This window comes from Ammodytes marinus (genome assembly GCF_949987685.1).
Source record: "Ammodytes marinus genome assembly, chromosome: 23".
Taxonomy (NCBI): Eukaryota; Metazoa; Chordata; class Actinopteri; order Uranoscopiformes; family Ammodytidae; genus Ammodytes; species Ammodytes marinus.
The window spans coordinates 19,459,085-19,468,552 of NC_137227.1; positions in this window are offsets into that span (position 1 = coordinate 19,459,085).

Genomic DNA, 9,468 nt, shown 5'->3' on the forward strand with positions numbered 1-9,468 from the left:
AACGTATAAACTTAGTTTATTTTGCTATCTACCTAATGCCACTGTTCCCTCTGTTAATGTAACAACGTTCATTTTAAGGATTGGGGACAAACAAAGGAATTTCCGATCTTTAAACATGGAACCATTCATCTACAGTCATAGCAAAAGGGGGGCGGGGTTTAGCGAAGTGACCGCGAGACTTACCCCGAGATCTCGCAGCTCATTGTGACCGCCTCGTGCTTAAAAGCAGCAGCCACAGAGGAGAGTTGCTGGATCTCAGAGAGCAGCAATGGAGGAGGACAACAAGGACGAAGTCCCCACGACATCAGCAGGCTCAAGCAACGCTCAGGTCAGTGCTCATGACGTCACACTACAGACACGAAGGGACACTGGGTCATCTCCTGACCGCATGTGGACCTTTTGTAGCTTGGAGCCAGCAGTTAGCAGTTAGCTGTACCATTCAGATAAACCTTGTTCTTTGTCCTTATATGGTTTCACTTGGGGGTTGCTGTGCTGCGTTGGCAACTTCTATTGTTTGTGTCACATTTTAACAACGTAGCAACTTCTCTACTGTGTTACATGTGATGGTATATAGTGCTCATATATCAGCTCAAGTAAGTAGAATCAGAAATACATAAGTTTACAGTTGCTCTAAATTAGAATAGAAATACAAATAAAGTATGTAAGTGTAAAATAACATTTGCTTTGTGGCACCATGGTGTAGCCTAACAATGACAATCTAAAAATAGTCATATAAGACATACATTGATATAAAAATGATTAAAACATATGCAGTGATGTAAGCACTGGAAACAATTAGTATATGAAACAATCAGTGGTTTTCCATGGTCAGCTGTGAAGAACACTGCAGAGGTTAGCAGAGGGGGAGGGGTGGAGAGGGAAATTAGACTGGGAACCAGAGGAGGGTTGAGTAGGGCCATCACAGGAGGGTGGGGGGAGAGTAGCTGGTGATTGGGGGAAGACAATAGAAAAGTCAAGTGGTGAATGAGTAGGGGCTATTGTTTCAAATCTGTTGAACACATTGAATTTGATTGCCCCCCTTCATGTTGCATTCATCTCTTCTGTTGCCATTTGGGCTGAAACCAGTGGTCAGTCAACATATCTTTGAAAACAGAGATTTTTTTTTTTTTTTTTTTTTTACAAATTTACATTTGCATTAACATTTCCAATACAAACAGAAAGAACAATGCAGCTAGGCACCGTTACACCAATCCAACAAACATTCCATATTTTTTTATAGAATGAGGATTTACCAGTTGCTATTTACAAGTAATGGTATTTATCGTTTCCTGTTATTCCTTCTTGTAAATCACCCAAATAAAGTTAAATGTGTGTCAATATAATCTGCTGCATGTGACTAGTGTTTTCCCAAAAATCTTTTATCTTTGGGCAGGACCGAATGGATATGTTTTAATTTTTGTTCCTTCCTTGCACTGAACAAAGCAAACAATGTTGCTCCTAACACACAACTGCTGTGATACGGACAAGCCTGGTGTAGCTCCGGGGTTAGTCTGTGGTATAGCTGGCTTCACTGTAACATCTCACTAACTGTCTCTCTGTTTCTCTTTCTCTGTGTCTGTCTGTCTGTCGCTATAGAAACAGAGAGGAAGAAATGGAGTCAAACGTCACCACTGTCTACTCTGTGAAAAATCCTTCTCAACATCTGCAAATTTAAAGGTTCATCAGAGAATTCACACTGGAGAGAGACCATACAGCTGTGACCAATGTGGGGCAACTTTCACTACGTCGAGTCACTTAACTGTCCACTGTTTTGTTCACACTGGAGAGAAACCGTTTTGGTGTGAACAATGTGGAAAAACTTTCTCTGCGTCAGGTGACTATAAAGCCCACTGTCGTATTCATACTGGAGAGAAACCATACTGCTGTGACCAATGTGGAAAAACTTTCAGAAGGTCAGGTCACTTAACAAACCACCACCGTATTCACACTGGAGAGAAACCATACAGCTGTGACCAATGTGGAAAAACTTTCAGAAGGTCAGGTCATTTAACAGACCACCACCGTATTCACACTGGAGAGAAACCGTACGGGTGTGAACAATGTGGGGAAATGTTTGCTCACAGGAAAACCCTTAAATACCACAAATGTATTCATGCTCCATCACTTGCTGATCATTTCTATTAGCCAAGCTAGTTGCTGTTTCCCCATGTCCACACCCTGATAGCTGTGTGTTTATACAGTATGAGTTCTACTACTTTTAGTTTGCTTTTATTCCTGATCTGTGCTTTTCATATGATCACATGAGTTCACTGCATTTATATGACAGAATCACATTTACAATGTCTTTATATTCTGCATTGTTATAATCAGTCCATATGAAACAATTCGCTCACAGTCAACCTGTGTGCGTCTGTGCAGCGCTCTCCCTTACACACACACACACACACACACACACACAGGGTGTGAGAAGTCACATTACTGTGTGCCGATACTTCGGGATAATAATAGCGGCGGCGGCGGTCCGGGACAAAGCCTAGCTTAGCCTAGCTGTCCCACTTCATGGTACAACTTGCCCCGGGCAGAAATACGCCCAGAAATTAAGCGTGGGGGTTTGGATTGAGCGGTTTGGATTGAGCAGCGGACCTTAAACCAGCTAGATTAAGATCTGTCGTTCCTTTTCTTTGGTGATTTACAGGACAATTGGCCGCCATTGATAATGTTACCAGAGATAAAACTGCGTGACTAGTTAATTTCCGTTAAGTTATCCCGTGAGCTCCCCAGGGGCTAAAGTGTATCGTGTCTTGACATGCTGGTGAGAAAGCAACACACTATGTTTATTCCTTTTGTCTTTAATAGTTTTTTTTGTGGCGTTTGCGGGTAGGATTTAGCCATTTCTCTGACAGTCTCTGGACGTGATTCTATTCATCCGTTGTTGTGTATTTGATGTTATTGCATTGTATATTGTGTATATTGTTTTGCTTTGCATTTGTTTGACTCAAAAGGAGGGTCACTCCTCAATTGAGGATGAAAAGTGACATGAAAGTGAAAATGTATTGTCAAACATTTACAACATGGAACAGAGTGACACATTTCTATATAGTTGGTTTAGAAACAGACCAAAGTGTTAACTGATACTTTTATGTTTTGATGAATGAGTTTTATTTGTGTTTTATTTCTTCATCACTAATGTTTTCCATGTGTTTCAAAAATTTCAATAAAGAATTCAATTAAATTGTTAATATTAATTTCATGTATTTGCTTCACAGACTGTACAGACTTCAGTTTGACTGTAAATCAATCAATGAATCAATAAAAGCTTCTTAGTGAGTGTCTATGTTGTTTCAGCTCTTTGTGTTTCTCTTCTCAGTGTGATGTCACTTCCTGTAATCAGTCTTTTCACCTCCTGCTGCTAACACCAGATCTACTGTGTGTTCAATTAAGGTTATTCATGATAACTTTAGATTTATTAAATTCTATAAAGGCCTGGGAAATAATTTGGTGAAATCAGGAAACAAATTGAAAGACTGAGACAAGATGAAAACATATGCTTATAGTACAGAAATAATTTGGTAACATGCCAAAAATAAACTGGTGACATCAGTTTAATATTTGGAGTTAGATATGATCCACTGTGATATTAATGTAATAATAACTTGACAATAAGGAGGTTATATACAGTAGGTTGATATTGTCACCATATTATAGGCTACTTTCAGTGCAAATTAGATGAAACATAACAGGAATCCAAATAGTTTCTTGTCATGTTATGCTAACATTCTTCCAGGTCTTTTCGTTCTAAACAACCCCTTTGGTTTTAATGATACTGTAAGGATTATATGGGAATTGGTGCAAACCCTGCACTACTGCTGACATGAAGGTTCTTCTTTAGGCCAAACAGAGGGCCTTTAGGTGTGGAAATACAGCTACACAAAGCCTGACTCCCAGCCTATGGGGGTCCTAAAGTGGGTCAACGACCTGAATTGTTTCTTCAATAGATTTGATCAGTCTTCCACCCTTCCCCCTGTCCAGTCCCCATTGTCTTCACTCTCTGGATACGTCCCTGTCCTGCATTTATTTTTAGTAGACTTGACTACTGTAATAGTGTCTTTGCAGGCCTTCCTAAAAAATCAATCAGACAGCTTCAGCTAATTCAAAACGCTGCTGCTCGAGTCCTCACTGGGACCAAAAAAGTGGATCACATTACCCCTGTTCTTAGGTCTTTACACTGGCTTCCTGTCACTCAAAGAATTGATTTTAAAATATTGATGTTGGTCTATAAAGCCCTAAATGGTTTAGGCCCCAAATACATCGCTGACCTGCTGATCCCATACAAACCAGTCAGAGCTCTCAGATCGTCTGACACTGGGCTACTGACAGTCCCCAGAGTAAGGACTAGACAGGGAGAGTCAGCCTTCAGTTTCAATGCACCCAAGCTCTGGAATAAACTTCCAGGGGACTTGAGGTCTGCTTCAACACTCGGCTCTTTTAAATCAGGTCTGAAGACTTTACTGTTTCCGTTTTAACCTGTAATTTTACATTTTTATTTATTTTTATTCTTTTTAAATGTTTTAATTATTTTATGTTTTATTTATATTCAGGTTTCTTATTCGCTTTTTTTAATGTGTGCTCTATACTTGATGTATTTTGTTTTTGCATCTGTAAAGCACCTTGAATGGCCTTGTGTCCGAAATGTGCTTTAGAAATAAACTTGCCTTGCCTTGTTTGTAATACATTTGTTTACTTTTTTCTTTCGTTTTTAGTACTATTCTTACATACGGAAAAGTATAAACTTAGTTTATTTTGCCATCTACTTAATGCCACTGCTCCCTCTGTTAATGTAACAACGTTCATTTTAAGGATTGGGGACAAACAAAGGAATTTCCAATCTTTAAACAAGGAGCCATTCATCTACAGTCATAGCAAAAGGGGGGCGGGGTTTAGCGAAGTGACCGCTAGACCTACCCCGAGATCTCGCAGCTCATTGTGACCGTCTCGTGCTTCAGAGCAGCAGCCGCAGAGGAGAGCTGCTGGATCTCAGAGAGCGGCAATGGAGGAGAACAACCAGGACGACGTCCCCACGACATCAGCAGGCTCACGCAATGCTCAGGTCAGTGCTCATGACGTCACACTACAGACACGAAGGGACACTGGGTCATCTCCGGACCGCATGTGGAGTTAGCAGTTAGCGGTTAGCTGTAGCATTCAGATAAACCTTGTTCTTTGTCCTTATATGGTTTCGCTGGGGGGTTGCTGTACTGCGTTAGCAACTTCTATTGTTTGTGTCACATTTAACAACGTAGCAGCCTCTCTACTCTGTTACATTTAATGGTATTTAGTACCAGTTGCACTAAATTAGAATAGAAATAGAAATAAAGTATGCAAGTGCAAAATAACATTTTCTATTTGCCACACTGGTGTAGCCCAACAATACGAATCTGACATTAGTCAGAAAAAATAAGAAATAAAATAATATGAAAATTATTTCACAATATGCAATGATGTAAGCACTTGGAAACAACAAGAGTAACATTTGCTTTGTGGCACATCAGTGTTTTTCCATGGTCAGCTGTGAAGAACACTGCAGAAGTTAGCAGAGGGGGAGTGGTGGAGAGGGAAGATAGGTCACCCTTTACACGGTGAAAACGTGACAGTTTTCCAATTTTTGGTTTTAAAAGTTAATCCGTTCAGACGCAATTTATTTGAAATCTTCCCTCGTACACATATTTTCAGAGGAAACAGGACGAAATTGCTGTTATAAGCATGCCAAGCCAATAGTCAGCGGTGACACTTAGCCTAGTAGATAGCTCTTCCGGTACAATTTGATGCATAAAACCTTACTGTTACCAAAAATGAATTCCACTAACGTTCATGAAGCGTTTGGTGTAAGCTTAGGGTTACAAGTATTGTAAATGACAAGCTTTCTGTCCTCTTATTTCACCGCATTGAACTTGTGAAAACAGAAGTCATCCTGACAGTGAAGGGGCTTTGTGAGTGGCTACCTTCCTGTTAGGCGTACTTCAAAATAAAAGTCAACTCAAGTTTGTCCAGTGAAATGCTATTAATGTTTAGCCAGTGAAATGCTTTTAATGTGAAGCCATAGCCTGAATGCTCCTTTTGTGTGGACAGTAACTTAACCGCTGCACGCTGAACTATAGATAGTGTTTTTTAATGTAGAGAAAGCCGTGTCCCTGGCATATAGGTGGTGACACACGTTTATTTTGCTAGAAAAACCGGCAGAGCACAAATCTTTCCCCAGCCAAAGTGGCGGATGGTCTCAATAACTTACTAATCGCTTAGACTAAATTGGTGAGTTTTATATTTGAGCCCTGCACGACACTCTCCGTTGATCACAGTGATGGTGCCGCGGAGACACCGTGCACGTTATGTTGTCTTCTAACTTTATAACTCGCGTGTGGGTATTTTGACAGCAAATGTTATTGACTACGCATGTGTGAAGTGGAGCTGTGACGATAGCGCTACCAGGGAAAATGGTTTCGGTGTTTACAAGAAACCAAAACAGTTGTGTTTTCCAAAATTTCCTCCCTGGGAGTTGATCTCAAAAAACTTGCGGTTTCATGCCTGTGTTTGCTGTTTTCATGCAAATGATATAGTGCATCCGCGAAAGTATTTTCGCGGATGCACCGTTTCGTGTTTTCGTATAAACAGCACCTTTATTTTATTTTTTATTTTTATTTCAGACATATCAAAAACAATACAAAATGAAAAGCATAAAAATACAATAAACAAAATGTATGTTTAAATGACTTCACAAAAAGAAAAAGAAAGAAAACAAATTATCTGTATTGATGTGATATGCCTGAAAAGGAGCAGGAAGAAGTATACACTTATTTAATCCTACCCTTTTTCCATAGTAAAATCAATAAAAATATGTATTATATTCGCTTCTTGTATTCCATATAATCTCTATACAATCTATCTATACAATTGGCGATACTATATTTGACATTTACGATCTATACATACAACTTAATATACTATGATTTTTTTATATTTTATATATTTATACAATGCATATATTTATATACAATCAATATATCCATATCTACATACATATCTATACAATCAATATATATATCCATACCACCTTTAAATATATATTATTATAATAATTATTATATATATATATATATATATTATATATATTATTATATATATTATTATTTTTTTATAATTTATTTTTTTGTAATTTCCTTCTTACTTCTCTCCCTCATCCCTGTACCTTTTGAAAATCATTGCTTTGAACCTTTTTTTAAACTGGATCATGTTTGGACATTGCTTTAGCTCCATGCTCATCCCATTCCACAGTTTCAAACCCCCAATTGACTCATTTTAAAGTCATGCGTACAGCCAGTGTCTTAAAGTTTAACTGTTCCCTCAAATTGTAACCCCCCTCTCTGTCAAAAAAAAGTTTTTGAATGTTACCTGGAAGCAGTTTATTTATAGCTTTGAACATGATTTGTGCAACTTGATATTCAACCAGGTCATTGAACTTTATGATCCGTGAATGTGAAAACAGGAGTTTGGTGTGATCATAATATCCAGCTTTATTGATTATTATTATGGCTCGTTTTTGTATTGTGACTAATGGTAGCAGTGAGCTTTTGTAAGTGGTCCCCCAGACCTCCACACAGTAATTTAAATAAGGTAAGATCATTGAGCAGTAAAGAATATGCAATGATCTTTGATCCAATATATGCTTTGCTTTACACAGGACCAAGATGCTTCGTGACAGTTTAGATTTAACATGTTTTATGTGAGGTTTCCAGCTGAGCTTATGGTCTATTGTCACACCAAGGAATTTATTTACATACACTCTTTCAATATTAACACCGTCAATCTTAACATTTACGTCATTATTTAAATTACAATTTCCAAACAACATGATTTTTGTTTTACTTAGATTCAATGACAATGTATTATTGTCAAACCAACTTTTTTAATTTGCTCATTTCAGTTGTAATTAACTCCAGAAGCTGCTGCAAGTCCTCTCCCGTACAAAAAATATTAGTGTTGTCTGCAAATAACACGAATTGTAAAATCTTTGATGTTTTGCATATATCACCTTAGACTGGGAACCAGAGGAGGGCTGAGTAGGGCCATCACAGGAGGATGGGGGGCAGTGGAGTTGCTGTTGATTGGGGGAAGACAATAGAAGAGTCGAATGGTGAATGAGTAGGAGCTGTTGTTTTAAATATGTTGATGAATACATTGAGTTTGTTGGCCCCTCTCTATGTTGCATTCATCTCTTCTGTTGCCATTTGGGCTGAAACCAGTGAACAGCCAACATATCTTTGAAAACAGACATTATTTTTTTTAACAAACTTACATTTGTATTTACATTGCCAATGCAAACAAACAGAACAATGCAGCTAGGCACTGTTACATCGATCTAACAAACATTCAATACACTTCTTCCATTTTTCTAAGTAAAGACACTTTTACAATTTAAGCAGGAAGCAGGAAGGTCAGCCTTTTAATATCTGGAAGTTTTTATTTCGAGCCAATTTTCATTTTTTATATAAGAGGATTTACCTTTAATTATTCAAACATAATGGGAACCATCGTTTCATGTTATTCCTTATGGTAAATTCCCCAAATAAAGTGACACATGCATGCGATGAGTGTTTTCCCAAAAATCTTTTATCTTAGGTTAGGACCAAATGGATAAGTTTGAAATGTAGGCGTGATGAAAAAAATATAGTCTTCAAACTGAATTCACACCATTATGTGGAACATGTAGTAGAGTAAATTGTATCACACATGTTGAAAGGCAGAGATTGTTGTGATTACATTAATTTATTACACGTCATTACTATTTCTCTATAACTGACCACTGTTAAGGGTAATTAATTGTTGCTATGGGTAACAGACTTTTGCCAGGGATTTATTCTGATAAATCACTATGAAAATGATAGAGTATTGTTTTTCCTCCCTTGCACTGAACAAAGTGAATGATGTTACTCCTGACACACAACTGCTGTGATACAGACAAGCCAAGTGTAGCTCCGGGGTTAATCTGTAACATCTCACTTACTGTCTCTCTTTCTCTGTGTCTGTATATCACTATAGAAACAGAGGAGAAGAAAAGGAGTCAAACGTCACCAGTGTCAACTCTGTGACAAATCCTTCACAACATCCGGATATTTAGAGGTTCATCAAAGAGTTCACACTGGAGAGAAACCATACAGATGTGACATGTGTTGGGCAGCTTTCACACAACAAGGTGCTTTAACAATCCACCAATTAATTCACACTGGAGAAAAACCAAACAGCTGTGACCAATGTGGAAAAACTTTAACTACATCAAGTAAGTTAACTGCCCACCGCCTTACTCACACTGGAGAGAAACCATACAGCTGTGAAGAGTGTGGGGCAACTTTCACAAAGTCATTCAGTTTAACTGCCCACCACCGTGTTCACACTGGAGAGAAACCATACAAGTGTGACCAGTGTGGAAAAACTTTCACCGCAAGTTGTAACCTAAAA